The sequence below is a fragment of the Solanum lycopersicum genome, chromosome 5 (genome assembly GCF_036512215.1).
Source record: "Solanum lycopersicum chromosome 5, SLM_r2.1".
NCBI classification, from domain to species: Eukaryota; Viridiplantae; Streptophyta; class Magnoliopsida; order Solanales; family Solanaceae; genus Solanum; species Solanum lycopersicum.
In genome coordinates, this window is record NC_090804.1 from 57,227,228 (window position 1) to 57,237,373 (window position 10,146).

The following is a 10,146-nucleotide window of genomic DNA, read 5'->3' on the forward strand; positions in this document are numbered from 1 at the left end:
ATTAGAGTTAGTTTATAGCCAAAGTCTGGGTACGACTCCCAAGGCCCAACCAAGGCCCCTTGATGAGGACCTTCGCAAAAGTGGTTAAAAGTTATCAAGGGACGGCGTCACCAACGAAAGCCATCGACGAGGCGTGGTCCAATCGATGGGGATTTCATGGCCACTGTCGATGGATACTTATATGAATTAGTGGGAATCCATTTTTCAACACTCTCTGACCAAAACGATGAACCAACAGGACAGTTGGTCTCTTGGCCGTCGATTGACAAACGAGGCGTAGGTCGGGGTGTTGTCTGTCAAGACTGTCTTTCCCTTCATATTTGAAGGTAGGTCAAATGAATTAATTATGTGGTTAGTTAATTAGTTAGGTGTTAAGGGAGGTCTAATTAAGTTAGTTAATGACTTATATAAAGACCCTAACCTAATTAAACTAACCTAACCCTCATAATTTCCCAAACCCGAATTGCTCCTCCTTCTCTCTTCTTTCTCTCTTCCAAAGAAACCCCATTGAAGACCAAGCTATATTTGGATTATAGGGATTCTAAGGATAAATTTTCTCCATCAAACTTCATCAATTAGTAAGGTATGGTATTCCTTTCACCTTTGGGATATCTTTCCATAAAGGGCTCCTCCAAATTGATTTTTCAAAAATATGAAAGTCAAGTGGGTTTACTTCCAATACGAAATTGATCTTGTCAATTGATTTGATTATGATTTCTCTTGATTATTATGATTAGATTGACATGTATTATGGTAACATTATGCTAATTCTTGACGCATTGGCCTAGTTTGTGGAAGATGACTTTTTCCCTCTAACCTTAGGTTGTGATCTTGAACTAAATTGTATAGTATTCATTCAATTGTTTGGTTAGTGTGTGAATTACTATCCTATGTTGTTATTATTTTAATTATGAGTAAATTATGATGTATATTAATCCAATCATGCTAGTTCTTGAGTAATTGACCTAGGTTTTGAAGTAGAGTATGAACTTGATCTAAGCCTCTAATTCTAGGCTATGAACTAGTGATGAATTGTTGTATAATGATTAAATTTGCCTTGTTATTATGTTGGTTACTATTGTGTTATGATATTACACCCATTCTTTGGTTGAATTGGAGGGTTGATTGTAAGACCTTGATGACGACATTATGTAGGAGATTGAGTAAGTCTTATGGTCTCTATTCTTTACTTCAATTATAGTTACTTATGATTGAGTGATGATGTTTTACTAAAGTATACCTTATATTAATATTGATAGGGTTGGTATGATGTTGAATTTAAATGTCTTGAACTATGGATCGTGAGTTGTTGGCTAAGATGTAACTGTTATAGGGATGGTGATAACTTACCAATGTGTCGTATTATGATGTGACTATGTAAATGTGATAAACTCACTTGTATGAATTTTAATGAAAAAAACACTCATGCAATTCTTATTGAGCTATGATGATGATGATTATATAAGTAATAGACCCTATGACCTACATTAAGTTATGATGATTAATAAGTCATTAAAGACATTTCAAAAGGGACTCTAGCTTAGTATCGAGTGAACTAGAGTGAGGAGTGTCCCTTCCCACATAGGGAAGATAGGATCACTAATGAACTTATGAGAATAGAGACTATAATGCATGTAGCATAAAGAGGGTCCCAACAATATCTTCTAGTTCTTGAACTATGTTGCTCCCATAAGAATACTAGCTAGTGGATCCACCTAGATGTTATATTCATGTTTTGGTACTACCTTGGCAATTAGTCCGCCTTCCTTCGGTGTAGGGTTCCATGACAGCGTATTTCACATTAGCTCATGTGGTCTATGTTGGTTCAGGCAAGATGTTCCCAAAAGGTAAAATGAACTAAAGGAATGAACTCTAACTAGGATGACCTAAGGGGTTTTTCTTAGTCAAGGAAGGGATATAGGACTCTACCTAAACATTGCACTAGTTATCCTCGAGGGAATTCTTAGGAAGATGTTATTATATATGTATATGCTTATAATTGCACATGATATATATATATATATATATATATATATATATATATATATATATATATATATATATATATATATATAATGATGATATTGTGTATTGATGATACTATATGAAGATTGGTTTCACTTATGAACTTGTGTTTGGTCTCCATTTCTAAAGTGTGATGATATGTACTCTTAATGATATGCTATGTAAAGTTGGACATTGGTTATGGTTCTTGCTGGGTTTACTTGATTAAGTAAGGTATGGGGCTTTACTTAGTCATTGCAGTAGTTGGCTTAATGAGGGTTCATAAATAATTGTCTTGCTTCGGAGGAACTCTTATACATGATTGTTGATATTATAGTTTGATGATAGAGTTGTCTTGTCTATGTGCTCAATTATGTGATATGCATGTTGGCTTGACTAGACTTAGTATTGTTGGTGTTGTAATGTACATGATCTTGACTTAATGATATGTCTGATTGATTGGAATGATTTTCTTGAATGTGTATAAGGCTTCTCAAAGTAAATTGCATACTTATGAAATGTCCCTTCTTCCCCAACATTTTAGGTTCCGATCGTTGAAGGCTTGTGACAACATTTGAAGGAAGACTTCGGCCCTCAATCTCCAAGTTGGGTAGGTCCTCACTACTTCAAGGACAATGCCATTTTCTATCTTTGGGTATTGATTAATCTTAAAGACAATATGTTCATTTCCTTTCATTTGAGTACTAAAGATTGTATAGCAGATATTTGGCTTTTGTGGTATTGATGTATAGGCTATGCCCAATTGTTATACTCTTGTTTAGATTGTTATGAGATGAGACATCCTATTTTAAGACTATATATATATATATATATATATATATATATATATATATATAAATAAGGGTCTCTCTCTCTCTCTCTCTGTGTGTGTGTGTGCGCGCGCGCGCGTGTGCATGCGTGTGTATGTGTTAAAAGTAGAAGACTAAGTAATCTTCTTATATGAAGGGTCTATGTATACTCGATATGAATATATATTATGTGTATGCGAGAGGTCTATGTAAACCTCATGATAGATAGAATAAAGTTTTTAAATTTCCGCATTTTAACCTATGATTGTAGTGATGTAAGCTAAGAGGGTAGTATTAATCCTCAAAGAGAGCAACAACGCCGGTTACTTCTACGGAGTGCTCCCTTGGTGTGACACTATCCCTATATTTTGAAAGTATAAAAAGTGAATATGGCTTCATTCACATGTCATCTGATATAATAAATAGATACATCGATAAAATAATCACAAGTATGTTTATTGTTAATATGTAGTTTGACATTAGTAAAATTCTTCGTGCAATGTAATTTAATTAAGCGCACAACTTTTAGAATATATAATCAAGACAATTTGTGTTGAAAATATTGATAAATATTCAAGTTAATGTGACATAAATGCCTCAAAGAAATAGTCAATCATTGCTTATGAGAACAGAGTTTCATGATCTAAAATACGATATATTGCATACAAAAGTAATTGTATGCATCAAAATAGTAAATTATGTTCAATTTTTTTGTCAATTGATTTATGGTTGGGGATTAAATATTTGTTATCTAATAATTATGATATTATGCGGTATAATTAATAAGTATATCTTGATAAACAAATATGAATAGATTGGGTTATATGTTAATTTGTCTAACATAAGGTGGAGACAATAAGCAACCAAGAGTTGGAGATGCTCCTATTAAAATGCCCATAAAGGATAGAGTTTACGACATACATGAAGCATGATAGACTAATTGGTTTTAAATAAAATAATCTTTGAAAAAAATTAGCAAAGGATCGAAATGAACATAGTAAGAAGGCAATGTGCTCCGGAAAAACCTATGACATAACACATCATGAAACCTCATGAGAGGGGTAAGTACCTGAAAATAATGAAGTGGTGTGATCTCAATAAGTTTTGGCATTCGGTGAACTGATACAAAGTTATATCTTGTTGATGATATATTTTATACAATATAGCTCAATATTGTAAAAGATTATGAGGATATGAATTCATTTATTAAAGCATACTGACGTAGAAATAATTATCAAATAAAAAATGAAATGATCATCTTGATAAGTGTAAAGCTTATGTGACTAACACTAAAAGCATATCATACATTTAATATTGAATGCTGGCACTTGAAAAAATTGATATGAAAAATATTAGATGGATTCAAATGCATGAAGAATATGCACATTTTTGAAAAATGTGTTTATAATCCTTGTATAGATCAAATCAATTAAAAATCTTTCATATTGTTATGCAAGTTGATGACTTGAATTAAACTCTTGTAGAGTTTTCAAAAGGCAACAGATTATTTGCTTAAAAAAGTTGAAGTGAGGAACTTGCATGATTCTGAAGGAATGGTTCATAAAAGGAGATAGGACAAAACACATTTCGTCAAAACTTTTTTACATACATAAGCCCCCAAAAATGGTGATATCACCATTCAACAAATTTTTCCAAATAATAATATGATTGATTTATTAACCAAATCTCTATCAACTACAACATTTGAGAAGATGGTGCACAAGCTTAGAATGCAAGATTCAAGTCTTTGGATTGATGTTCTCATTAAGGAGAGTTAATACATTATGTACTCTTTTTTCCTCATAAGATTTTTGTCCCATTGGGTTCCTCGTAAGGTTTTAAATGGGACACTCAAAATTCATATAGCTAGATTTGTGTATTCTTTTTCTTTTACAAACTATTTTCTCATTGGATTTAAATAGTAAGATTTTAACGAGACGTATAATCTATCAAATAGACATTCAAGAGGGATTGTCATAAACATAGTTGTATTATAGTAAATGTCAATTTATGGAGATTCCTCTAAAGAAAAGTTATAAATCTTATTTGAGGATCAAATCAGTTTACCCCTATAGATAAAGAAATTTTCCTTCATAGTAAATCATTTATGAGTATACCTCGAATCCTGATATAAGTTCAATAGTAATAATAAGTTTTTGTTCTTCTACTACTACTTTATTCTTCTTATATTTTATGTAGTTTCATAATGGGAGCAAAACTTTTTTTAAAAAAAATAAAAATATCTTTTTAAAAAATCTTGATGAAAATAAAAATTTGCCATTTATATGATTCAATTAAAACCTTTCAGACCCATTAATTGATAAAGAAATATATATCCCCACCCACAACCTGCTATATATGATTATTCTTTTAATAAAAGTAAATAATTAAATTAACTCTCCGAAATAATTTCGATAGATGAGGTTTCTTGGTTGAAATTTAGGGAAAGAAAATATTAAAATTACTTCTCTTTTCCTCTTTTGAGAAAAGTAATATATATATATATATATATATATATACTCTGTAGTACAAAGTTTGTACTATACAAAACAGAACAATTATTTGAATAGAAAGTACAAAAAAAGTACAAAAACGAATTAATCTTTAAAAAAAAAATATGCGTGTCAACTTTAATTTGAAATGTATGAGATATTATGATTTACAGAGATTCAATTTATATAATTTAAGAAGATCAACCATTTAAAGTATATTAGCTTATTTATTTAAAATAGGTATTTTATAAAAACGTTTTATCATATATTTAATTATTTAATCAAAATACATCACCATTCAAATGTCTTAGCCAGCTTAATTAGGGATTATCGGTGTATTTTTCATAAGTAAAACTAACAATAACTTCATTTCTCTAATTCTAATTAACAAAATAGAATGATGGAGACTTTTTTGATGTGATATCGCTTATTATGACCTTTGAAAAAAAAAATTATATGCAGACTTTAGATGACATTTAGACTTTGTTGGATTCTGTGAATTTAATTAATTAAATATTTTCTCTATTATTTAATTAATTAAAACAAAAATTGTCTTCATTCAAATGTCTGGAATATTCCAAGTTACGTCATGCTTTTTGCATGCTTTGCTCATTTACTATACGAGGACTTCTCATAATATATATATATATATATATATATATATATATATATATATATATATATATATATATATATGAATTAACTCATCTCATTCAGACTAATCTATATAGACTTTGATATTTTACGGACCGTATTGGGCTAGTCCTTTTTTAGTGTGTATGAGGAAATGATCGATTTAATTCATAAATACATAGGCTACAGGCTTGTCGAGCAAGTCCACTTTCTTAAAAAATATATTTTTTATAATTATTAATTAAATTATAAATAAAAAATATTGTCACAAGTATCGACAAAAAAATATTACATGATGTTAATGCAATTAAAATTGTTAATCAAATCCACAAATAAACATGTAATAGAAAAACTAACCTAATTGTTTTAAGTTTGGACTCTTTTTAATTTTAATTTTATTATTATAGTACATTTTAATTAATCTTTATTGGCCCACGAGTCGACCCTACCTACATTTTTTAAGCCTCACAAATCAACAGGCTTATTCAAGTCGAGTTAAAAAGTTTTTTACGTAAATTGACTCCAAAAATCATAGCTCAAGCCTATTAAATTTCGGGTTAAGTCAGGCTGGTCTAACAGGCCTACCCATATGGATGACTCTAAATATACCTGTTAAGAACGTAAATTTTGCCTGCTTTAAATTCATAAAATAACTTAAATTATATCAAATTTAAGATACATTATTTCAATATATATTATAAATTATGTGTATAAATATGAATTTTATCAAAATATGATTTTGTTTGATTAGTTTATTTAATTTGATTACAAATGATGAATCCATATAATAAAATTGGAAATGTTATCGGGTGAGTTTTTGATTACAAATATCTTTAATCGATACCCCCAATTTAATCATTGAATTATCATCTTAATAAAAAAATATCTTTCAAATATTTAAAATTTAATAACTTTCATCCTCTATTAAGATTTATCAAAAATTTAGAGGTTCAAAATGGAAATACATGTCAAATGACACGGCACACTGAATTAAATGAAGGAGCCAATAGGATCATACGTACAACATGTTAAATTCCATAATATGTCTAGCTAAATCAAAAATCAATTGTCACGATCCAAATTCACAAATTATGGTAGCTTCTATGTTTTTAATCAATAGGTAAGTCAATTCAACATATTTAACCAAATTTAACCAGCTAATGAGTAAAAAGATAAACGATTAGCAAAAATCTTCAATCCAAAGTTCCTTATTAGTACGATATGCGGAAACTAAAAATACCACCCCAAAAATTGGAGTCTTAAGTACAAGAGCTTCTAAAATACGATGCAAGTCTAGAATTAAAATGACAAATCTAACATAAGATATCCTGTTTGAATACTAAAATAACAAAATAAGTAAAAGATAGAGGGAGGTATATGCCACAAAACAGCCAAACAGCTCACAACTTCAACACACTCCAAGCTTGGACTCAATTTGCTCCACGAGATGTGCTAGTGCTCGAAATCAAATCTACACCACAAAGAGTGCAACAAGTGCATTATGAGTAAGAAATCACGTGTACCCAATATATCTCATTGACCGACAACGAAAAAGTAGTGACGCGAGTTTATATAAGAAAATCAATTCTTTAATTATACAAGTCTATATTACACTTAATAGTCAAGTTTCAACAAATAGAGGCAATCAAACATTAAGTGCTTTCCAACCACCAATAAAAACACATAATCATCAAGGATGAAGGATGTCATGAAATGCAATGCAATATGATATCATGAAATGATATGTCTCAGAATACCCAGTACTCTCTCAACCGCATATACATGATACTCCTCGGAAACACATCGAGAGTTCATGACCAATGGGGGACTCGCGAGGTCCATATACCGACACGAACGATCTCCACGTGCTCAAACTATAATGTTTACATCTCACTATCCCCAGCACAAACGATCTCCACATATCCAACTTATACTCAATCTCATGTCAATACATGTACACAATATTATTTCAAATAAGGGGATGATGATGCACCTCAATCAGTCAATTATCAACATAATACATAACCACCTCAATTATCACAATTATACGGGTATAATAAAGAAAACACAATCAAACAAGGAATTCAAGTCAATAATATATCAGTTGATGCCCATATGTTTTTACATTCTCAAATTACAATCCACATTCAATAGTAATAACTTTCCATTTATAACACCGGCATTCGTACCAATCTCCGTCACACCATTGATACGAGACCCCAATCTTTCGTCCTTCCCCTATGTCTATTTCATTTTTAATCTTTAATTAGGAAAATGTCTTTCAACAAGTCTGAAAGTCTTAACATACCTTAGATGCCGAACTCGTGCCACGAAACTCAAGATAGTTTCTTTCCTTATCGCAAAGTTTCGAAACTTTAACAATCTACCAATTATGCAATATTCGTAAGTAAGCGAGTTCATAAGTACTCAAATTATTATATGTTTAATCTAGACTCCGAAACTCACTCATATCTCCAATCCAGCTCCTACTCTTGACATAATTTATATGTCAGGAATTTTATTTGCTAAATTTCAAGTTTATTGTTAAGCCTCAATTTTGTCAAATATCTCAAACTCAACACTACTCATATATACACCTAGTAATTAGTTACCTATATGAATACATCAAAAACTAAATTTTATAATGTGATAATAATAAGAAAATAAGCCAAAGTTTGAAATCATTTAAGAAGAATTAACTTGCAGCACCTCAAATTTCCTATACACCTGTATCTCTACACACAATTTACTCAATCCAAAAAGAAAGAGAAGTATCACTGACAACCATTTGGAAATCAATTAAAACTAATTTAAGCTAATTAAAACCTTGCCAAAAATAACAAACAAAAATTCAAAATTTACAATCACGTACTAGTAAGGATCCATTATATGGAACCATTAATTAATCGCCTCTTTTCACCTATTCTAACCACTGCATTGTTGAAACTCAACAAAATAATTTAGAAAAATTTCTCTATGTAAAAGAAGAATTGGAAAGTCACAGAATTTATCCACTAACCTTGCAGGTATACAAAGCAAAAATTGAAAATTTGACATATTATTATGAAACAAAAATTAATAAAAGCTAAGATTTCTTAGCCCAATGACTAATTAACACCTATCCCCTACCACTTTTGCACCTATTATCCCACTAAATTTTAAAAGTCAAAATAATATTTTATTATAAACATTCAATTACAAAATTTGATTAAAAGCTCAAGCTCACCTGCAATACACAACTCATGAATAACTATTTTGCCCAAGCCGCTGGTGCTTGTTAATCTGTTTTTTTTTTCCTCCAGTTATGATGCAATACCCGTTTGTTTAATCCCTCTAACTTAATTCAGTATATGGCCAAATGATAACTATTAATTATGGATGTGACTCACTAACTACTCCACTATGATATTCATTTAATAAAATTTCTCAACTTAGATATTCATAGTTACCTAATAGTTTTAAAATATCCCTTTAAATTTTCTCGAAAAGAATCAAAATAGTTCTAGTTCTCAGAACAGCCTGCGGATCGTTGCATCATCTACCACTAAAACAAACGTTCTTCCTCGAACAGTGAAAGAATAAAAGTAACTAGACGCTTAAAACAAATGTGAATATCTGATCTACATGTCCAACTCACTCTCCCAAGTAGCCTCTCAAACCTTCCTTTGAACTTTTACTAAAATAATTTTCTTTCAAAATCAACTTCCAAATTTTTCTATCCATGTTAGTTACTAGTTGTTTCTCACATGTAACTCTAATCAAGTAACACTTAATCTCGTTGAATCACATATGTGGTATCCTAAATGACACTTCTTTAACATCAAATTATGAAATATGACGTAAACATCTGACAATCAAATGACAAAACAACTTCTAGCCACTTCACCAATGCGTTGATTAATCTCGACATAGCCAATATACCTCATACTCAACTTGTTCCTTTTAAATTTCAGCAAACTTTTCATAGGTGTTACCCTCAAAAGGATCTGCTCTTCAACCATTAAATCTAAATCACGAATCTTCTGATTTATATAACTCTCTTGCCTACTCGAAGCCATGAAAAACCTATTCTCAATCAACTCAATCTTATCCAAGGACTCTCTCACCAGATATGTGCCCCACGACCTAACCTTAGATGCATCAGACATCTTTTATCATACCATGTCTCGAATGGTGCCAACTCAATAATTGAATTATAATTGTTTTTG

The 10,146-nt window shown here is 30.6% G+C and overlaps 1 long non-coding RNA gene across 1 annotated transcript; it reads right to left on the bottom strand.

Moving 5' to 3' along the window:
• Nucleotides 1-7,099: 7,099 nt before the first annotated feature.
• On the bottom strand, nt 7,100-9,278 carry LOC138348433 (uncharacterized). Its single transcript, XR_011221038.1, has 2 exons — nt 9,165-9,278; nt 7,100-7,409 (listed from the first exon to the last, which is right to left on the bottom strand). It is a non-coding gene; the product is annotated as an uncharacterized lncRNA (long non-coding RNA).
• Nucleotides 9,279-10,146: the final 868 nt, after the last annotated feature.